The 24,564-nt window shown below is 42.7% G+C and overlaps 1 long non-coding RNA gene across 1 annotated transcript; it reads right to left on the bottom strand.

The window, feature by feature from the left end:
• Window positions 1-1,295: 1,295 nt before the first annotated feature.
• On the bottom strand, window positions 1,296-2,016 carry LOC134956925 (uncharacterized). Its single transcript, XR_010186298.1, has 4 exons — window positions 1,993-2,016; window positions 1,848-1,911; window positions 1,656-1,774; window positions 1,296-1,427 (listed from the first exon to the last, which is right to left on the bottom strand). It is a non-coding gene; the product is annotated as an uncharacterized LOC134956925 (long non-coding RNA).
• Window positions 2,017-24,564: the final 22,548 nt, after the last annotated feature.

Here is a 24,564-nt window from a genome sequence, read left to right on the forward strand (position 1 = left end):
TGTTAGTGGATTTGTTAGCAAAGAACTCCCGCAGACGGAGGGAGCGGCCAAATTTATACTGATCTATAGTTTGTTGGAATGAATTAATTCTGCATGTGGGGACGAAAGATAAACCTCGGGCAAGAAGTTTAGTTTCCGCTGGACTCAGTTCTACGCTAGATAGATTAAAGACATTGTCACCTACTGTCTCCTCCTCCCTCTTCTCTTGGTACCCCCCTCTCCTCGGGTGCGGTCTGTGCCGCTTCTGAGAACCCTGGAACGGGTAGAGGAGGCCTCTCCTCCTCGATCTAAAAAACGAGTGGAGTCGTTGTTCCCTTCGTAATAATCGGTGTCTGAGGTAGAGGCGGAGGAAACAAATTCATGGGCAAACGGTTGGGCCCTTCGCCTAGTGTATTGTCTATTCTGACGTTCACTAGTATTGTTTCCAAGTAACCAGCGGTATACAGTATGCGTTTGGTAGTCGTTAGTTACAGTGGACAATTTTTTTCGTTTGAAAGAAATTAGATCACGTTTATAAGTGTCCACCTGTGTCTGTAGACGTTCGATCCAATTTTGGGTTTTGTCATTCTGCAGCACGGTGGTGTGAGATTTGATGGTAATATCCACTTCAGTAGATAATTTCTTTAACTCAATGCCAACTTCCTCCACTACCAGGGTCATGAGGTCAAGCGAACATTTGTTCAATACTCCACACCACCGGCTGCAGAAGACAGGGTTGTTTCTACCCAATGTTGGAACGTTAGAGATACGGAAACCCCGGGGGATTTGTTTTCTCCTGAGGTATTCCGACAAAAATTGACCATGTAAAGTCAAATCAACCTCTTTTTGTCTGTGTTTAAGCACTTTGTAAAACAAATCCACAGGGGTTTCGGCTGGTAAGGCCTCAAACTCTAATTTATCGAATAGTAATTTTTCAGTGTCCTCATCCGTAAATGAAACTATACCAGTTTCAGCTTTGGCCAGTAGGCCATCGTCCAACAAATATACCCCGCTCTGAGTCATAACACTCTTTAGACTGGAAAACTCAAACAGGTATAGCAATTAGATTAATAACATACTAAACATGACAAACAAAACATGTAAGGTTCCCGGAAATAAAGGTGGTGATCAGTGAGGAAGTCCAATCCGGTATGTTGGATGGGTGTCAGGAAGTAGGAACTGCGTATAGTAGTTCGAACAAATGTAGTCTTGGAAGATCCTGCACTCTCATCAAAAGTAATAACAACGGCGGGTGCTCCTAATGACCTGAGAGGCCACCAATATACCACAACAACCACCTAGGTGGAAGGTGCACTCACGCCCAGAAATTAGTCTCTGAAGTCACTTGTAAATTCAGTATATTTTTATTCGGGTTCACTGTTGATGCCGTATTTCATCGACGTTTCGGTCCTTATGCGGACCTTTATCAAGATTGGCACTTAAATCACCTATACAATCAGAAACAGTTACAATTAATATGTATAAGAACCCAGATTTATTCAACACCAACACCACCAGTGCCTCCCAGGCCCTGAAGACTGTCACAAAAACCAGAAAACGTATTAAAAAGCTGTTTTTTTATATATGTAAAAAAGAGATACTTGGAAATAATCCACGTGTGATGAAAGAGACACCTCCACCGTTAGGACTATCTGTTTAGATAGGCAAATGATTACCTGGACGGCAAGCCAGATCACTCAGATGCGTGGAATGGCCTTCAAAGTTGGCAACATGCCTGATCACATAATGAAGTTAAAAAGCCTATAACGTAGGGGAAGCTGCAAGGCGTAGTCACCTATTAGATAAATAACAGAGTAACTACACCATAAGAAAATACACTAACAACGTCATTTTGGAAAAGATCATACCTAGTTACATGTAGAAATAGCTCATGGCAGCTTGTGGGCTCTGTACATGTGTCAGACACTCAGTCTGTAAGGAGGCACAACAGGAAAAAATAATCACCAACCGTAATCATGTGTCAGAAGGGAGCTGCAGGAGAACCATACTCACTGCTCAAGTGTCCAGAGCCAAATGGAAGCTGCATAAAGTTCAGCCTCAGCTGAGCACTATTTAAGGATCAACCACAGGAAGTGCCAATTAGGGAGATTAGTATAAACCCAGTCTCTCATTAACTGATCACCTCTCAGATAACTAACTCAGACCAACTGGGTAAAACGTTACAGGGTTCACAGGACAGGCAGTGGCTATCGCTAACGCACGGCTACTTAAATGAGTGTATTTTAACGATTTAGAAGGGCAACTGCCGGAGACGCGTCTTTTGCGTTCCACCGACCGGAACACCATGCGTTCCATTCCGCGGAAGTGGCGCTGGCCGGAAGTCTCTGCGTTCCACTCGCGGAAAGAACCGTAATTAGGCTTATCCACTGGCTAATGTTTAAAGGAGGTGTACAACCTAGAGGGGGGTGTTCTCAGAGAATGAACACTCCCCCAGGTGGAATCATCAATGTACAGGTCCACTCATAGCTCACAGGGACTCGGAGGTATACCGGAGGTCACCTCCCGTATAATCCTGGATTAACCTATGTGTAGCCTGTCAATCACCACAGAAGAAAAAGAGTGCAAATGTAAATAATGATCCATAATATGAAATGTCAAAAATGACATAAGAGGGCACCAGATCAAATGACCACAACTCACCCTACGCATACAAACTAACATATATCTGATCAACAAAGGCAAATTGAATACTGATGTGAGTGTAATATCTTTATAGTAATACATTGGTATAATGTAGTAAAAGATTTTAAGTAATAAAAGGGAATATATATATGTGTGTGTGTGTATATATATATATATATATATGTATAAATTATAATATATATACTGTATATTTTATATATATATATATATATATATATATATATATATATATATATATACACAGTATGTGTGTGTGTGTGTGTGTGTGTGTGTGTGTGTGTATATATATATATAATTTTTTTACAGCGACTTTGTACTTTATAAGGGGGGGGAGTCAAGGCAGGGTGGGAGGCCCCGGAGAAATTGGTGTACCGGGCCCCAAGATTTCTCTTGCCGGCCCTGCATATAGCAAAACTATATAAGGCATGCTGGTATGTGTAGTTCAACAAAACTGGAGGGCCGAAGGTTCCCCATCCCTGGCCTAAAGCATAGAGAAGTAGGAAGTAAGGGGGCAGATGTGGGCAATGGTTCATACAATGAGTTCTTTATGCAAATTCATTTTTCAAGTGGACCAAAATAAATTCAATCGGTTTTACTTTGTGGCAGATCGCCCCCTGGTGTCAAATACTCACAGATGATTTTTTTTCCATTATATTTTTGTTTCTGTGATTTTATTTTATTTTAGTTTACTACTTTTTGTCTTTGCCAACCCCCCTTCCCTATCCCCATCCCCTTGCCTTACAGTACATACACACTAGTGCTCAGTTATAGCAGGCTTGCTACAGTATACTGGTTTTAATTTGTATTTTATACTGAGCAGTTGTAAGATTTATACTAAGTGCAGCAACATATTTTTTACTTTCACAAGAATTTTAGTCAGAGATTACAGTTCACAACCAGACAATCAGACTGTGTCTATTCTACCTATGCACTGTACATCCAGAAACTTATTGCACACCCCTCTTATTGGAAAAAGTCTCAATATGTGTTATCTTCTAGTACAGAGGTTCTCAAACTCGGTCCTCGGGGGCACACACAGTGCATGTTTTGCAGGTCTCCTCACAGAATCGCAAGTGAAATAATTAGCTCCACCTGTGGACCTTTCAAAATGTGTCAGTGAGTAATTAATACACCTGTGCACCTGCTGGGTTACCTGCAAAACATGCACTGTGTGTGCCCCCGAGGACCGAGTTTGAGAACCTCTGTTCTAGTATATGTGCCCACTAGGTTTAATGTGTACCTGCCACATATCTTATGGCTTTTAAAGGTAAAGCTCTTTAGAAGCCACTATCCAAACATAGTGCGGTAAGTCCTCAAATGTTGAGGAAGATATACTGTTCTAGTATATCCATAAAATAAAGTGTGAGTTCTGCCGTGGGATGACACCCAGAGGTGTAGTGTATAGCCCTCCGAAGTATGCATGTGGGGTTAAATTAAAGGGGAACAAAAATAAATATTAGGGGCAATATCAAAGTGAGGCATGGAAGGCTAGATATTCCAACCCACTGAAATAAATCCACAAATAAAAAACACAGTTTTGTCTGCACTGTAAACCATATATAAAATATGAAACAGGAAAACCTCTGAAGAAACTGATCCTCCCTGGGCATCAGCGTCTTTAGTCGGTATTCACTATTCATGTAGAGATCACATGGTCTGTAAGATGCCTGTTTGTATAGGAATATAACCAATGTCATCATCATACAACAGAGGTTCAATCAGACTCATGCCTCTTGTGTTACCTCCTGCCCCATGTCCCCTACATCCTTCTGGCCTGTCTTTCCAGCCTCCTGCCCATTACTTTTCCTCCTACCCCGAGTCACCCCAGTCCCCCCTCTCCAGTCTCCTGCCTCCACTGTCTATCCAGCCTCCTGCCACCAATTCAAATGCTGCTACACAGCAGTGTCTCTTATTTACATTACACCAGACAGTAGAGCCCATTCACGTTATGATACACAGTAGTAATGGCCCTTACTCATTAGACCACACACAGCAATGCCCCTTATACATTAGGCCACACACAGTAATGGCCCCTATTTATTATGCCACACACACTAAAGCCCCCTAAACATTTACCTGCCCAAGCAACTCACCTCACCCATGTGTCCCTCTCAGAGTTGTCTCTAACCGAATAATGCCCTAGGCAAGTCTTTGGTTGGTGCCCCCAGCACCACCGCTAGTTCCACCTCTTACCAAGCACCCCTCTCCCAGCAGCACAGATCACAGCAGCAGCCAGCAACACCCATCACCCCTCACCCATAGCAATCCTCATTTTGGTACCCTTGCCAGCACTGGCACCACTTATTTGAAATAGGTACAGTGCGCGCGACTCAAAAAGGGGACATGTTTTTGCAGGGAAAGGTCATGACTACACAATAGTACCCAAATTCAAATTACATGACACAGTAGTGCAAGCTAAATCACATTACTGTATAACTCCTTAGTAATAAAATACAATGGCCCTTAAAGGGGGGTAAAAACAGCACATAGCCCCCACATGACAAAAAACACACACATGGGCCCCCCCCACATGAAAATACAGATGTGTCCTCATACATCTAGACCAGTGATGGGGAACCTTCGGCACTCCAGCTGTTGTTGACTACACATCCCAGCATGCCCTGCAAAAGTTTTGCTATTTGGCATGCTAAAACTGTAGCAGGACATGCTGGAATGTGTAGTTCAACAACAACTGGAATGCCAAAGATTCCCCATCACTGATCTAGCCTCAATACGCCATGAACAGCAAGATGCCTGAGGGAGACGGCAATACCCATGAAGCTCTGCTAATGGTGGGTGTCTTTTTCCATTAAAATGCATCTTATTTGCATCACTATGTGAAAGAGATGCACAAGCAGAATCTGCTGATGAAACTGATATGCGGCATGCTTATATTCTGTGTGTGACTGTGGCATCTGCATACGAAATGCTCTGCTACAGTGTTTTCTAGGAAACCATCCACTGACACTGTAACATATCATTTCGTATGCAGATACAGACACAGATGCACACAGAATATAGACATGCAGCATATCGTTTTAATCAGTATAAGTTGATAATAAGCATAAAGATGCAATTAAAACGCATTTTCAGAGAAAAATGCACAAGAAGGCATCAGTAAACACGCTCACGACTAGGAGCGACTAGAAGGGTTGTTTAGCATGACTGCAGCAACGATGAGAGAGAACACATAAAACGCATAGGATTCACATCAGAAAAAGTACACACATTGGCCACCACATCAGTAAGCGCTAGTTCTACTACCTTTGCTGTGAATCTTGGGTCGCATCGACCCAGGTTACCCATTCACACTGCAACACGGGTGAACCCATGTTTAGCCCTGGTTGCTACCTGGGCATTTCTACTCGGTAGGTGCTAGTATGTACACATATGTGGTATATCATAAGGAAATGAGTGCCAGACTGTGGTGATTATATATAATATCCAAAAAAGACAGCGGTACTTGAGACTAGGGTGGAAATTTAGTAAGGTCCCGAATCCATTCGAATCCTTTCTTGTTTGTCTTTTTTTTCTAAGGGTGTGTACACACGGGCCTATATTTACTAATAATCCGAGTTTGTCCGATCAACACGGGAATTCACTAAGCACAAATCTCGGCAGTGTTTGGGCTATTTGTAATGGTTTTAACGGCAAAGTCCAGAAATACGAATGACTAGACCATTGGTCAAACGCGGCTGTTATTTCATACAACACGGGTATTCACTATTCATTCATATTTGGGTGTTAGTCTCGTATTTTTTTGTGATTCGTTAAAAAAAGGAGCAAAAAAATAGACCTGCTTTTTTCAGGCGTGTTTACATGTGTTGCCACTTACAAATCATTCACACCTGAATTAGGATGCCTATAAAAGGATCTTAGGCCCATTTCAAACAACATACGCTCAGAAATGGCAGCAGGACTGTGGACCAGTGATCTTTTGTGTGCTGTGGGATTCCTCAGACTCAGACATCAGCCTGTAAGTAACCAGGGCCAAGAAACTGAACATGGTCAGCAGGTTGTACAAGTTCCGCGGAGGCTGCGCAGGCCTCGTTTTTTTAGGGGGCGTTTAAACTTGAACGCATTGTCATACAGATGTTCCGTCTAAATTGTAACAACATTTTCCGTCTGTATGACCTTGTCAAACTGGGCCTAGACCATGAGACAGGGCGCTCTCGCCCTGTCTCAGGCCTGCACAAACTCCTGGCTGTGTTGCACTTTATGGCTACTGGGAGCTTTCAGGCTGTGTCTGGGGATGTCATTGGAATCTCACAGCCCTCATTTTCAAGAATATTAACACAGGTGATTATACCTAACTACCTCCTCTGTTTTTGGTTGGTTTTAATTACTCTCAGTGGCCAGTTCTGTCCTAAAATCTCATGTTTTATTTTCTATCAAATATACACACAGGTGTTGGCTGTTTTGCAGCCCCACATCGATGCCTCAATCTGCTTCCCTACCCAGGAGTCTCAGTGGCATGCCATCAGGGTAGATTTCTATGAGCTTGCTGGCATTCCCAATGTGCTGGGAGCCATAGATTGCACACACATTCAGCTGAGACCACCTGGGGCAGGCAGCACATCTATACTAATCGTCATTTAGACCACTCTACAAATGTGCAGGTGGTTTGTGATGCAAAACTCAAAATAATGAGTGTTGTTGCTGGTTACCCTGGGGGCTGCCATGACTCCTTCATCCTCAGTCAGTCATCCCTCTTTGATAAGTTTGAGGATGGACAAATGCCAGATGGATGGCTGCTGGGTATGTAATTTGCTATGTGTAGGCCTGTGTATACTTTGGCCAAATACAGTGTGTTACTTATGTGTTGCTGTATCTTAACATGAATCACGCTACTATATCTGTCTTTCAGGTGATGGAGGATATGGCTGTTTCTCTTGGCTTCTAACTCCATTGTCCCGACCTGATACCCCTGCTGAACACAATTACAATAATGCACATAGAAAGATGTTTTGGTGTGCTGAAATCTAGGTTTCAGTGTCTGGATAAGTCTGGTGGCCTTTTGTTGTATAGTCCCTTGAAGGTGACTCAAATTGTGTTCTGCTGCTGCTTTCTTCATAACATGTGTTTGCAACAAGATCTGCCACATGATGATGAGGAGAAGGAGGATGAAGAAAGCAGCCAGCAAGCAGAGGAATTAGAGACATCTGGTGATACTTGGAGTACAGATGTAGGGAGGCAGGCTAGGCAAGACCTCATAAATAGTTGTTTTTAAGGTAAGTTTTGTTTGCTTCTTTCATTTGTTGTGTAAGCCTAAATATATGTTGCCCCATTTTTTGTTTAAAAACCATTACTCAGAATGTGTCTGTCTCCTTGAGACATACAAACATACCCTCGCTTTATGCAAAACAAATGTAGCATGTGTATTGTGTTTATTTAAAATCTCTAAACAACAGATTATGAGTGACAGGCATGAAGTCTGGATAAGTGTTAATAAACTTGTACTGATAATTTCTTAAAAACACACATAATCCACATAGTAATTTTTTATTATTTTACTTTATGAATGTGTGTAACGTCCTAATGTAACACTTCTCCACATATAATATGTTAGCCTTGAGGAATACATGTGTCCCTATGTGTGATGCTCCATCGTATTTAAGGGACACAAACTTAGCATCATCCAAAATAATTTATTTTGTTATGTTTGCTGGAGTAAACTTGCAGATTGTAAGTCAATACACAGTTTTCAACATATATCCATTATTAGACACATTATTTTTGTACATTCAAATATTTTCTATTTCTTTGTTTCTGCATCATGTGTAAGAATCTGATTACTCATTTTTAACACACACAAACATGGCACAACAATAATGTAATTCATTTTGGGACTGAATTATCTAAATTTTTGCCCAACATATTAGGACCTTTTTACCCAAATCAATTGTGTTATTCTTGTAATGTCGTCTAGAGAAGAAATGTAAAAGAGTTAAAATTCACATTGTAAGTTGTATTGGTCAAGGATGAATCTGCATGGCTGCCAGTTAGTCTCTCTGCAGGATATGAGAATGATTGGAATCAAGAAAGAGTAATTATTATAAAAAAATCAAGTGGTCTTGTTTCTGCATGCTAAAGACATTCTGCATGGCTGCCAATTAGTCTGTCTGCAGGATATGAGAATGATTGGAATCAAGCAAGAGTAATTATTATAAAAAAATCAAGTGGTCTTTTTACTGCATGCTAAGATCAATGTGCAGATCAAAGAACTTTTTCCTCCTCCAAAAAAATACAAAGATGTTAAAGAATAAATGTGTTGCAAAAAATCCTGTTGTTGTTTGTAATAGTTATAATTAATGATGTTGGACAAATTGACAAGGTGCTAAGTGTTATATATATTGTGACAATCCTACACTTACTAACTGTGTTTATTTTCTTCTCTATGCAGAAATCGGTGTCTATTTTTTATTTTTTTGGGGTTGGCTGCTTGGACTGGCCTTTGCCTTTACCACTGTCATGTTGGCGTGCTCTGGTGGAGCGCCTTGGTGGTGAGGACACTGGCGATAGAATAGGAGTAGTCATACCAGAACTGCTGCTTGGTTACTGTTGGTGCTGGGATCTGAGTGTCTCATTGAGGTTAGTGAGGGTGGCATTGAGTTCACGTGTTGCAGCATTTTGATTTTATAAAATTCTGGTGATAGATTCATTGATCATTTGACTGTTTTCTAAGATGTTGATGTAGTTTTGCTGTTGTCTGTGCTGTTCTTCCATTATGTGTTGTAAGTTGCCCATGACTTGTGTAATGTCTGCACGCATGATTTCCATGGTATTCGCAATTCTGGTGGTTGGTTCATTTTGGCGACTGATATTTCTGCTGATTCTTCTGAGGTGAGATGGTAGGTTAGAAAAAATTTGGGTCTGCCTACACAGGTAATCTTGATTAGTGGCCTGCTGTGTAGCCCAACTGTCCCAAAACACTTGATCAGGGCCTTGTGCTACTGGTGTTGTTGGGCTGTGTTGTGGTGGTGGTGTGCTTTGCTGTGGTGGTGTACTCACAGGTGCTGGGTGGCCTATTCCTTCGATTACTGCCTGCATTTGTAAAATGATTGGCTCATCCAGGTCACTGTGTTGCTGCTGTTGCGTGGGGATGCTGGTATCAGTACTAGAATCTAGCGTTAGTTAGACATATGTTTGAGAAATTAAAACAAAGCAATAAACATGGAACACATGTATTTAAATGGTGCTTTCAGATATCCAGCATAGCAACTTCATCACTCAGAACTTAAATACAGACATATTCCTATTTGTGGCAAATGTGTCTGGTTACTTCATTCTTAAAGCAAGCACATGAGTTGTATGGTAGAGCAGACATACTCCACCATAATAACACACTTTAAATCATAATGTGTTGCCTTATAGTGTTTAAATCAAAAACATGGTAATGTTTTTACATGTTGGTGCCAATGTTAGGACAAACACATAAGTGAAATTGAGGAAAAATACATAACTATTTGCCAAGCTTACACATGTGTTTATGTTGCAGCATCTTCCACACAATCTGCTGCTCTATGGCTGAAGTGGACATACATATCTTTACTGGATGTGGACAAGGCCATTTTGCTCAGAATCCATTTGATCTTATATTGTTTTCGGTAAGTATAGCAGATTTTGTTGAATTTTGAGTTAATTAGTCTAATTAAATGGATTATTATGAGATGAGTAATTTTTTTATTCATTACAGTTTCTTACTCACAATCAAGATGAGGGGAGTGTGGTTGGCGTCTTGGAGGTGTGTCCAAAATTTGGAGTGGTGGGACCAAAGAAACTGTAGACAATCTTCGTGGCGGTGTAGACTGCTGTGGTTGTGATTGGACATCAGACCTTGCTTTCTTTTTTTGCCACATGTATTATTGTTTGGTGTGCTACAGGAGTCCGCCTTCTGCTGCTCAAGACTTCTGTTGATGGACCTAGGATTTAAAATGTACTTTTGTTATGGCCATTCCTTTACAAACATAACTTATACTACAATGGACACTTTACCTGCTTCTGCAGCGTCATCATCATCAGATGTCATGGCAGTGACTGTAGGCCGACCAGTACTGCTTTTTTTTAGTGATGAGCGGGTTCGGTTCCTCGGAATCCGAACCCCCCCGAACTTCACCCATTGTACACGGGTCCGAGGCAGACTCGGATCCTCCCGCCTTGCTCGGTTAACCCGAGAGCGCCCGAACATCATCATCCCACTGTCGGATTCTCGCGAGATTCGTATTCTATATAAGGAGCCGCGCGTCACCGCCATTTTCACTCGTGCATTGGAGATGATAGGGAGAGGACATGTGCAGCGTTCTCTCAGTTGTGTTCAGTGTGCTGCAAATATCTGTGCTCAGTGTGCTGCAAATATCTGTGCTCAGTGTGCTTGCAAATATCTGTGCTCAGTGTGCTGAAGTGAAAATATCTACGTTCTCTGCCTGAAAAATGCTCCATATCTGTGCTGCATTGTAGTATATAAAAGGAGGACAGTGCAGAATTTTGCTGACCAGTGACCACCAGTATTATATATAGCAGTACGGTATAGTAGTCCACTGCTCTACCTACCTCTGTGTCGTCAAGTATACTATCCATCCATACCTGTGGTGAATTTAAGTTTTGCGCAGTATATATATAGTAGGAGGACAGTGCATAATTTTTCTGACCACCAGTATATAATATATAGCAGTACGGTACAGTAGTCCACTGCTCTACCTACCTCTGTGTTGTCAAGTATACTATCCATCCATACCTGTGGTGCATTTAAGTTTTGCGCAATATATATATAGTAGGAGGACAGTGCATAATTTTGCTGACCACCAGTATATAATATATAGCAGTACGGTACAGTAGGCCATTGCTATTGATATATTACTGGCATATAATTCCACACATTAAAAAATGGAGAACAAAAATGTGGAGGATAAAATAGGGAAAGATCAAGATTTACTTACACCTCGTGCTGAAGCTGCTGCCACTAGTCATGGCTGAGACGATGAAATACCATCAACGTCGTCTGCCATGGCTGATGCCCAATGTCATAGTAGAGGGCATGTAAAATCCAAAAAACAAAAGTTCAGTAAAATGACCCAAAAATCAAAATTAAAATCATCTGAGGAGAAGCGTAAACTTGCCAATATGCCATTTACGACACGGAGTGTCAAGGAACGGCTGAGGCCCTCCCCTATGTTCCTCATGCCTAGTGGGTCAGCTTCACATGAGGATGGAAGCACTCATCCTCTCGCTAGAAAAATGAAAAGACTTAAGCTGGCAAAAGCACAGCAAAGTACTGTGCGTTCTTCTAAATCACAAATCCCCAAGGAGAGTCCAATTGTGTCGGTTGCGATGCCTGACCTTCCCAACACTGGACGGGAAGAGGTGGCGCCTTCCACCATTTGCATGCCCCCTGCAAGTGCTGGAAGGAGCACCCACAGTCCAGTTCCTGATAGTCAAATTGAAGATGTCACTGTTGAAGTACACCAGAATGAGGATATTGGTGTTGCTGGCGCTGAGGAGGAAATTGACAAGGAGGATTCTGATGGTGACGTGGGTTGTTTAAGTCAGGCACCCAGGGAGACACCTGTTGTCCGTGGGACGAATATGACCATTGACATGCCTGGTCAAATTACAAAAAAAATCACCTTTTCAGTGTGGAATTATTTTAACAAAATGTGGACAACATTTGTCAAGCCGTGTGTTGCCTTTGTCAAGCTGTAATAAGTAGGGGTAAGAACGTTAACCACCTAGGAACATCCTCCCTTATACGTCACCTGGAGCGCATTCATCAGAAGTCATTGACAACTTCAAAAACTTTGGGTGACAGCGGAAGCAGTCCACTGACAACTAAATCCCTTCCTCTTGTAACCAAGCTCCTGCAAACCACACCACCAACTCCCTCAGTGTCAATTTCCTCCTTAGACAGTAAAGCCAATAGTCCTGCAGGCCATGTCACTGGCAAGTCTGACGAGTCCTCTCCTGCCTGGGATTCCTCCGATGCATCCTTGAGTGTAACGCCTACTGCTGCTGGCGCTGCTGTTGTTGCAGCTGGGAGTCGATCGTCATCCCAGAGGGGAAGTCGGAAGACCACTTGTACTACTTCCAGTAAGCAATTGACTGTCCAACAGTCCTTTGCGAGGAAGATGAAATATCACAGCAGTCATCCTGCTGCAAAGCAGATAACTCAGGCCTTGGCAGCCTGGGCGGTGTTAAACGTGTTTCCGGTATCCACCGTTAATTCACAGGGAACTAGAGTATTGCTTGAGGTACTGTGTCCCCAGTACCAAACACCATCTAGGTTCCACTTCTCTAGACAGGCGATACCGAGAATGTACACAGACGTCAGAAAAAGAGTCACCAGTGTCCTAAAAAATGCAGTTGTACCCAATGTCCACTTCACCACGGACATATGGACAAGTGGAGCATGGCAGATTTAGGAATATATGACTGTGACAGCCCACTGGGTAGATGTATTGCCTCCCGCAGCAAGAACAGCAGTGGCGGCACCAGTAGCAGCATCTCGCAAACGCCAACTCGTTCCTAGGCAGGCTATGCTTTGTATCACCGCTTTTCGGAAGAGGCACACAGCTGACAGCCTCTCACGGCAACTGAGGAATATCATCGCAGAATGGCTTACCCCAATTGGACTCTCCTGGGGATTTGTGACATCGGACAATGCCACCAATATTGTGCGTGCATTACATGTGGGCAAATTCCAGCACGTCTCATGTTTTTGCACATACATTGAATTTGGTGGTGCAGAATTATTTAAAAAACGACAGGGGCGGGCAAGAGATGCTGTCGGTGACCCAAAGAATTGCGGGCCACTTTAGGCATTCAGCTACCGCGTGCCGAAGACTGGAGAACCAGCAAACACTCCTGAACCTGCCCTGCCATCATCTGAAGCAAGAGGTGGTAACGAGGTGGAATTCAACCCTCTATATGCTTCAGAGGATGGAGGAGCAGCAAAAGGCCATTCAAGCCTATACAGCTACCTACGATATAGGCAAAGGAGGGGGAATGCACCTGACTCAAGCGCAGTGGAGAATGATTTCAACGTTGTGCAAGGTTCTGCAACCATTTGAACTTGCCACACGTGAAGACAGTTCAGACACTGCCAGCCTCAGGTCATTCCCCTCATTAGGCTTTTGCAGAAGAAGCTGGAGACATTGAAGGAGGAGCTAAAACAGAGCGATTCCGCTAGGCATGTGGGACTTGTGGATGGAACCCTTAATTAGCTTAACCAGGATTCACGGGTGGTCAATCTGTTGAAATCAGAGCACTACAATTTGCCACTGTGCTCGATCCTAGATTTAAAAACTATGTTGTATCTCTTTCCAGCAGACACAAGTCTGCAGAGGTTCAAAGACCTGCTGGTGAGAAAAATGTCAAGTCAAGCAGAACGTGACCCGTCAACAGCTCCTCCTTCACATTCTCCCGCAACTGGGGCTGCGAGGAAAAGGCTAAGAATTCCGAGCCTACCCACTGGCGGTGATGCAGGGCAGTCTGGAGCGAGTGCTGACATCTGGTCCGGACTGAAGGACCTGCCAACGATTACTGACATGTCGTCTACTGTCACTGCATATGATTCTGTCACCATTGAAACAATGGTGGAGGATTATATGAGTGACCGCATCCAAGCAGGCACGTCAGACAGTCCATACGTATACTGGCAGGAAATAGAGGCAATTTGGAGGCTCTTGCAGAAACTGGCTTTATTTTACCTAAGTTGCCCCCCCTCCAGTGTGTACTCCGAAAGAGTGTTTAGAGCAGCCGCTCACCTTGTCAGCAATCGGCGTACGAGGTTACTTCCAGAAAATGTGGAGAAGATGATGTTCATCAAAATGAATTATAATCAATTCCTCCGTGGAGACATTCACCAGCAATTGCCTCCAGAAAGTACACAGGGACCTAAGATGGTGGATTCCAGTGGGGACGAATTAATAATCTGTGAGGAGGGGGATGTACACAGTGAAAGGGGTGAGGAATCGGAGGATGAGGAGGAGGTGGACATCTTGCCTCTGTAGAGCCAGTTTGTGCAAGGAGAGATTGATTGCTTCTTTTTTGGTGGGGGCCCAAACCAACCAGTCATTTCAGTCACAGTCGTGTGGCAGACCTTGTCGCTGAAATTATGGGTTCGTTAAAGTGTGCATGTCCTGTTTATACAACATAAGGGTGGGTGGGAGGGCCCAAGGACAATTCCATCTTGCACCTCTTTTTTCTTTAATTTATCTTTGCATCATGTGCTGTTTGGGGACTATTTTGTGAAGTGCCATCTTGTCTGACACTGCAGTTCCACTCCTAGATGGGCCAGGTGTTTGTGACGGCCACTTGGGTCGCTTAGCTTAACCATCCAGCGACCTTGGTGCACCTCTTTTTTTCTTTGGATCATGTGCTGTTTGGGGACTATTTTTTGAAGTGCCATCCTGTCTGACACTGCAGTGCCACTCATAGATGGAACAGTTGTTTGTGTCAGCCACTTGGGTCACTTAGCTTAACCATCCAGCGACCTTGGTGCACCTATTTTTTTTCTTTGCATCATGTGCTGTTTGGGGACTATTTTTTGAAGTGCCATCCTGTCTGACACTGCAGTGCCACTCCTAGATGGGCCAGTTGTTTGTGTCGGCCATTTGGGTCACTTAGCTTACCCATCCAGCGACCTTGGTGCGCCTCTCATTTTTTCTTTGCATCATGTGCTGTTTGGGGACTATTTTTTGAAGTGCCATCCTGTCTGACACTGCAGTGCCACTCCTAGATGGGCCAGGTGTTTGTGTCGGCCACTTGAGTCACTTAGCTTAGCCATCCAGCGACCTTGGTGCACCTCTTTTTTTCTTTGCATCATGTGCTGTTTGGGGACTATTTTTTGAAGTGCCATCCTGTCTGACACTGCAATGCCACTCCCAGATGGTCCAGGTGATTGTGTCGGCCACTTGGGTCGCTTAGCTTAGTCACACAGCTACCTCATTGCACCTCTTTTTTTCTTTGCATCATGTGCTGTTTGGGGACTATTTTTTAAATCTGCCATCCTGTCTGACACTGCAGTGCCACTCCTAGATGGGCCAGGTGTTTGTGTCGGCCACTTGGGTCGCTTAGCTTAGCCATCCAGCGACCTCGGTGCAAATTTTAGGAGTAAAATTAATATTGGGAGGTGTGAGGTGTTCAGAATAGACTGTTAATGAGTGGAAATTATGGTTATTGAGGTTAATAATACTATGGGATCAAAATGACCCCCAAATTCTATGATTTAAGCTGTTTTTGAGGGTTTTTTGTAAAAAAAACACCCGAATCCAAAACACACCCGAATCCGACAAAAAATTTTCATGGAGGTTTTGCAAAAACGCGTCCGAATCCAAAACACGGCCGCGGAACCGAATACAAAACCAAAACACAAAACCCGAAAAATGTCCGGTTCACATCACTACTTTTTTTCAACACTCTAAATAATGAAACAAATAAAAGAACTCATTTATTCATGCTATTGTTGATACATCCACCCATTATGTTTATAAACATTAAATCTTTCAAAAATGTAAGAATAATTTCGGACCAAAAACATAATTTTTTTTTACAAACACAAACATTGGCCAATAGCCATATGCACTATGGAAAGTGCAACACAGGATATAATGTACAGGAAATAGACATAGGACACAATTACAAATACATACACTAACAAGCCAAAACACAGACATCTTCATTTAAAAATGTTATGTAATTAAAGACAGATGCAATATAGAAAATGCTCTGTGATGTGGCACTCCAAACACACATTAGCACAATATGAGCCAAAAACCAAACCAAAATAAAAAAACCAACAAAATAGTAAGGTAACTAAGGGGGTCATTCCGAGTTGTTCGCTCGTTGCCGATTTTCGCAACGGAGCGATTAATGCGAAAATGCGCATGCGCATGGTACGCAGTGCGCATGCGCTAAGTATTTTAGCTCAAAACTTAGTAGATTTACTCACGGCATAACAAAGCTTTTCCATTGCTGTGCTGATCGTAGTGTGATTGACAGGAAGTGGGTGTTTCTGGGCGGAAACTGTCCGTGTTATGGGAGTGTGCGGAAAAACGCAGGCGTGCTAGTTGAAAATGCAGGAGTGGCTGGAGAAACGGGGGAGTGGCTGGGCGAAAGCTGGGTGTGTTTGTGACGTCAAACCAGGAACGAAAAGGACTGAGCTGGTCGCAATGGCAGAGTAAGTCTGGAGCTACTCAGAAACTGCAGGGTAATCGTTACGAGTAAATTAGCGAAGCTTTCGTTCGCAATTCTGCTATGCTAAGATACACTCCCAGTAGGCGGCGGCTTAGCATGTGCAATGCTGCTAAAAGCAGCTAGTGAGCGAACAACTCGGAATCACCCCCTAAGTCTGCAGTGTAGTGTCAGGGTACAAATACAGGCTAAAAATGAACCAAAAAATAGTGGGTTTGTCTTAAACAAGATTACATACAGTACTAATGAAATTACACATGTAACTGGCTTCAAAGCCACTTTGCACTACTCCAGCCTCTAACATGTCAACCACTGTTTTTGAAACATTGCACATGGGTAACTGAATTAAAAAACATAGTCCAACTTGCAAACTGTAAAATGTGCAAAAGGAAAACATTATTGCTGGACAATTCAATGACACACCAAGTCCAAACTACACAAGAAAAATGTACTGTTAAAAAACCACATGACAGACAATAAAGTATTATGTTACATTGGCTTTTGTAGAAAACAGTACCCAAAACAATGTCTTTGCTGATGCATACATGAAGATGGGAGTAATATGCAACGTCACATGACACACATTTACCCAAAAAATTACGACAGAAGTAATGTAATAGAATGTTAAGACAAATACACATGCTCACCATCCTTCCTGGGCCGATCGGAATCACGGACATGGGTTGCAGACACTACTTCAGGAGGTATTAAACTCCGCATGGGCTCCTCATAGTCTAGATAGCTGGCAATATAGGGCTGTCCACCACCGTTTTTGCGAGCCGACTTTGCCTCCTTCGCCATTTTAAACTTGACACGTCGCTTTATATCATAGTACAGTTTGCGGCACGTGTCCTCCGTCCGCTTGACCACCCCCTCACTATTTACAGCAGCAGCAACTTTCGCCCACAACACCGTCTTCTTCCGTGTTGGCACCTTGGCGGACTCAGGCCCAAATAGCTGCCGTTGATACTTCATCAGCTCCCGCACCAATGCCACATTTTTGGCATAACTAAATTTTACATTCCGCCTAGTCTTAGTAGGGGTGCATGGCTGCTGAGCTGTCTGACTGTCACTATCACTGTCACTTGAGGCTGCTGCAGCAACCTCACCCACCTCCTCAACCTCACTAACCTCACTCTCACTCACCTCCTCCACCTAACCAACCTCCCCCCCCTCACTCACACCCTCCACCTCACTCACCTCAGCCACCTCAGCCACTTCTGAGTCAGACATAATTGTGTGGTTCAACAATTTACACAGAAAAAAAAAGACAAACATCACACTCCTCCACTACCACTGCACAACTCACACACACACACACACAAACACTGACAAGGGACTATAAATCAAAAAAACTTGGACAAAAAATTAGACAAAACCCCCCAAAAAAAGACTACAAGAATGACAAACCTACTTTCAAACACAATACTACACTCAGAAACCGCCCAAAAAACTCCTCACCAAACCAACTACTCATCAACCTCCACAGCACAACCTCCCTCCTCACCACTAACTAAACCAACGAGGTGCGGACGGTTTGGGGCGTATTTATATGGTTGCACACAGACACTCTTACATCTGAAACACAACCAATCACGAACGGGGATGAAAATCAAAACTAAAAGTGAAAATGTGTCCGTGGTTGATAAATAACCCTGCAGCGTTTAACATAGAAAATAAACCAGTAAAAACAACAAAAACACGTACGCAAACGACAATGACGGCCGTAAACGTGCCCCCCAAAAAAATGACTGGCATCGACATCGGAAAACACGAAAACAAAAAACTTGACTGCTTCGTAAATTCGCGTATATGGGCCCTCATTCCGAGTTGATCGCTCGCAAGGCGAATTTAGCAGAGTTGCTCACGCTAAGCCTACGCCTACTGGGAGTGTATCTTAGCTTCTTAAAATTGCGACCGATGTATTCGCAATATTGCGATTACAAACTACTTAGCAGTTTCAGAGTAGCTTCAGACTTACTCGGCATCTGCGATCAGTTCAGTGCTTGTCGTTCCTGGTTTGACGTCATAAACACACCCAGCGTTCGCCCAGACACTCCTCCGTTTCTCCGGCCACTCCTGCGTTTTTTCCGGAAACGGTAGCGTTTTTATCCACACGCCCCGAAAACGCCGTGTTTCCGCCCAGTAACACCCATTTCCTGTCAATCACACTACGATCGCCGGAGCGAAGAAAAAGCCGTGAGTAAAAATACTATCTTCATTGTAAAATTACTTGGCGCAGTCGCAGTGCGATTATTGCGCATGCGTACTAAGCGGAATTTCACTGCGATGCGATGAAAATTACCGAGCGAACGACTCGGAATGAGGGCCATGGTTTCAAAAAGTTGCATGAAAATGCACCCGATAAAAAATTAGTTTAAACTCTACACAAACTGACTCAAACACGAATATTAGTAAATAAATCCCACGGTGAGATATTTTCTTTCGATTTTGACTATATAGTCAAAATCGCAAGAAAAGTTAGTGCAGATCGCAAGGTAAAAGTCCCCTTGCGATCCCGATTCGATCCCGATGCGCGGTCCTGCCATGTCGGCATCGCAAGAAAAGATAGACTGTGCAGGCAAGTCAATCCTTGCTAGATCGGTGTACTATCTAGTTCATCTCACATGTCAATGACATCTCACATAAGCCAAAATCGTAAGCACACATAGGGGGTCATTCCGAGTTGTTTGCTCGTTGCTGATTTTCGCTATACTGCGATTAGTCGCTTACTGCGCATGCGCATGGTACGCAGAGTGCATGCGCTTAGTTATTTTACTAAAAACTTAGCTGTTTTGCTGTAGCGTCTGCGGCGCTTTTCAGTCGCACTGATGTTTGGTAAATGGTTGACATGATAGGGGCGTTTCTGGGCGGCAACTCAGCGTTTTCCCGGCGTTGGCTAAAAAGACAGGCGTGTCAGGGAAAAACGCGGGAGTGTCTGGAGAAACGGGGGAGTGGCTGGCCGAACGCAGGGCGTGTTTGTGACGTCAAACCAGGAACGAAACGGGCTGAGCTCATCGCAGTGTAGGAATAAGTCTCGAGCTACTCAGGAACTGCTAAGAATTATTTATTCGCAATTCTGCTAATCTTTCATTCGCAATTCTGCTAAGCTAAGATACACTCCCAGAGGGCGGCAGCCTAGCGTGTGCAATGCTGCTAAAATCAGCTAGCGAGCGAACAACTCGTAATGAGGGCCATAGTCCATATCTCAAGAAAAGTTAGTCAAAATCTGTGCTATCTGGGCTCCGGGGAGTTCAAGGTAAATCGCAAGTAAAAATCGGGCATAGCAAGTATCTTACCGTGTGTACGTGTCATATCAGTAATTTACTAAACAGTAAACTCGGCAGTTGTTTGACCATCGGTCAAATGCGGTTGTTATTTCATACAACACGGTAATTTACCAAGGATTCGTATATATAAATGCGGACGGAAATACCTTAAACTCAGCTGCAAAAAGCCTTGATTCGTAGAAATGAAGACATTCCAAATAGAACTGCTTTTGGCTGGCGTGTTTAACATCTGTGACTACTCTCCAATTACTACGGTAAGTGTTATAAAATCCCTGTATGCTTTTGTAAATAGTGTAACATTTTAAATGTGTTATAGTGTTTTTTTAACATACCATTTTTTACTGTATGCATTGTACATTTCACTCTAAAATAATTGCAAGTAAAGTTTTTCAAAACATTCTATGTGTAAAGTGTTTTTTTTTTTTTTGTATATTTGGTCATGTTTTTTCTTCTCCCTAAGGTTTTTTTTTTAAAAATAGAAAAAATAATTAATTTTACCACTCTTCTCTATACCAATACTTTATCACTGCTGCATGTGTCATATATGTGGCTTGGATTTTACAATGCATGTTATATACTTTAACAACTGTACTCAAATTACTATAGAATTAATTCACAGGCACTTTTTTCTTTTTCTCCTTGGTTTTGTTTGGTCAACCACAAATTGGTACATTTGTAATAAGAAATCAAACATGGTCTAAATCAGTGGTTCTCAACCTCAGTCCTCAACAGTTCATGTTTTCCAGGTCACCTAGCAGTTGAACAAGTGTATTCATTACTCACTGACACATTTTAAAAGACCCACAGGTGGAGCAAATTATTTCTCTTGCAATCCTATGAGGAGACCTGGAACACATGAACTGTTGGGGGTACTTGAGGACCGCGGTTGAGAACCACTGGTCTAAATTGCGGCCATAACATGTAAAATGCTACTTGCATATATTTTTCAATGTCCATTCCAGACAGAACAATCTTCCAACAAATTATTTCCCAGGTCATCCTCTGGAGCTGGATGTCCCTTTTCCACTCATGTCTGATCGTGTTCATGCAGAACGCCTTGGTGGCAAGGTTACAGGTGACCCTAAGGGGGTTGTGCCTGTAGAACTGGTGCTTGTTTGTTCAGAATGTTGAGTTAGATACTGTGTAAGGTTTGTAAGAGTGGCATTCAAGTCTCTAGTGGCTGTTGTGTGGGTTTCCATGATGCGGACCATGCTCTCTTGTGTAGTTTGGGTGGATTTTAATATATGCAGGTAGGTTTGAGGGAGCCTCTGGTTCCAATCCGTTATTCTTTGAAATTTGAAATGATGTCTAGCATCCTGTTATTATCTGCCCTCATTAATTCCAGGTAGGGAGGCCAATCCCGGGCCTTTTTTCAATCCGGGTATTGGGATTGAAAAATGTTCAATCCTGGGATTCCCGGGATTTTGTTGAAGATTTTAAAATTAAAATCTTCAGGACCCCCCCTTCCCAGGCATGGGCAGCCCACAGAACTACTCACCATCCTCAGAGTGTGGGTGGGTTAATTTCCTGCAGTCTGTGGGTGGCGAGGTGCGGTCCGGGCAGCGCGGGTGACTGGCGTCTGACCACTAACCTCATGTCAACCTGCACAATGCTCACAGCTGGGAGCACAGGGAGCCAGGAGAAAGGATCTGGGCAGCGTCTGAGCCTCCTGAGGATGCAGAACGCTGCCAAGAATTGAAAAAACAAGGAAGCTTTCTAATCCCAAAATCCCCAGGATTGGAAGCTCCAATCCCAGGATAGAATCCTGGCCAATTTTAGGCCTAAAGCTCGGGATCCCACCGATCCTGATCCCGGGATTGGCCACCCTTATTCCAGGGTGTCTGGTGATTTCTGTATTTTTTTTGCTGTTGAATCTGCATAATCTGGGTAGGTGATGGACCAGACTTCCAATAAATTGTATTTGCTTATGCAATCAATCAAGGTTATTTGCCTTTTGGGTGGATATGCTGTCCCAAAAAGACTTTTCCTGAGACTGGAGTAGTGGTGTGGTTGGCCTTATGTCGTGTTTTAGGTGTCCTCTGAGTGGGAATAGTTGACATATGTGTAGTAGTTGGGTCAGGCGGTAGTATTGCTGTCAGAGTTAATGTAAATGTCTGTTCATTGTCAGGTTGCTACACTTGGGATGGCTGAGTTGACTGAAGAATGGGTTCCCCTGAAATGAGAGACCAGGGGGTATATTTTAGAGATGTGCACCGGAAATTTTTCGGGTTTTGTGTTTTGGTTTTGGATTCGGTTCCGCGGCCGTGTTTTGGATTCGGTTCCGCGGCCGTGTTTTGGATTCGGACGCGTTTTGCCAAAACCTCCCTGAAAATTTTTTGTCGGATTCGGGTGTGTTTTGGATTCGGGTGTTTTTTTTACAAAAAACCCTCAAAAACAGCTTAAATCATAGAATTTGGGAGTCATTTTGATCCCATAGTATTATTAACCTCAATAACCATAATTTACACTAATTTTCAGTCTATTCTGAACACCTCACACCTCCCAATATTATTTTTAGTCCTAAAATTTGCACCGAGGTCGCTGGATGGCTAAGCTAAGCGACACAAGTGGCCGACACAAACACCTGGCCCATCTAGGAGTGGCACTGCAGTGTCAGGCAGGATGGCACTTCAAAAAAATAGTCCCCAAACAGCACATGATGCAAAGAAAAAAAGAGGCGCACCAAGGTTGCTGTGTGACTAAGCTAAGCGACACAAGTGGACGACACAAACACCTGGCCCATCTAGGAGTGGCACTGCAGTGTCAGACAAGATGGCACTTCAAAAAAATAGTCCCCAAACAGCACATGATGCAAAGAAAAAAAGAGGCGCAATGAGGTAGCTGTGTGACTAAGCTAAGCGAACCAAGTGGCCGACACAAACACCTGGCCCACCTAGGAGTGGTATATACAAGGGTTGGGTATCTGCACACTCACTTTATGTGTTTTTTCTAATAGTGCGAGTGTATGTGAATCATCACCATACAATCACTATATAAAACCCCTTTTAAACTATCTTAATGATGTTCAAGTAAAGGAAGGGGGTGCTGTCAATTACAGTAAATGTACAACGGGATTGGGGGGAAAAAGAATAGAGGAAACTGTATTTATGACGCACTAGAAGGAATTAATCAATCCTAAAATGTAACCTTTATTGTATATACATTAAAATATATAATTTCATTGACCTAGACTACAGTGAAACATAAGAGTTAAAATCAAACGAACTGACATATATGTGAAACCTACAAGATAGGAAATGGTGAATAAAGAATTTTAAAAAGCGTATCCTGCGTGTGTTGTATATATCACCCCTTTATAGGTATGATTCTGTTCAAATAATGGCTGTTACAACAAATATTGATAGCTAGCACTCTCCGGTTAATAATCCTAGAGTGTCAGAACTTATCTCATATATATCCTAATTCACTCTACAGAAATATCCCCTGGGGAATCCTCCCAGATATGGGGACTGTGAGTGTCAATAGAAATAAATAGATAGAGAGTTATTTCGATAGTATTTCTAAATCAAGGCCACTAAAAAAATGGATGTCAAGGCCTCTAAATTAATCTTAGTACAAGGTGTATTAACCCACATTCATTATCGCATTACTAATTCGATGGTATGTAGTGCTGATCGTCGCCAATATACTTATATATATACTTCTGAATCAATGGTTTGCTGCAGAATAGAAATCAAGATCTCTGAATTAATTACGGCACAAAGGCATATTATCCCACACTTATTATCATACATATAGTTATCCGGGCATGTGTATGGGGAAACAGAGAAGAAGTTTTCTTTATACTCAAGGGATATGGCAGTCCCCACTTCATATGGATTTTTTTAAGGGATATAGCAGTCCCAGTTTTATGCTCCAATAATCCACATATATTTCTTTCTGAATATTGCAATTCAGATTTGCTTAAGGGATATAGCAACCCTCATATCTGTGTGGGTCTCTTATATTTCTTTCTGGATATTGCAATTCAGATTTGCTTAAGGGATATAGCAACCCCCATATCTGTGTGGGTCTCTTAAAGGAATATGGCAATCCCCAGTAACCCACATATGATCTATGTACTGCAATATGTCACATTAACTTGGGCTCATTCTCTGTTTATTTAATTCGAAGATATAAGGCTATTATTCATGAAGATGGCGCTCCTATTCATAATATGTATTAACCCCATACACAGTATCGTGTCCCTTTTATAACAATTTCGTTGTATGATTAAATCTGCAGTGTGGGGTAATGCCTGTGTAAAGGTGGTGTTTTTTACATCCACTCACATGTTATATATCATAATTCAGGGATGCAGTAAATACCCCCTGGATATATATCATAATTCAGGGATGCATTAAAAACCCCCTGGAGACTAATAGAATATATAGTCCCCACAAATCATAGATTATCACAGTCGTGATTATATCAGTATTCCATT

Source organism: Pseudophryne corroboree, chromosome 9 (assembly GCF_028390025.1).
Source record: "Pseudophryne corroboree isolate aPseCor3 chromosome 9, aPseCor3.hap2, whole genome shotgun sequence".
Taxonomy (NCBI): domain Eukaryota; kingdom Metazoa; phylum Chordata; class Amphibia; order Anura; family Myobatrachidae; genus Pseudophryne; species Pseudophryne corroboree.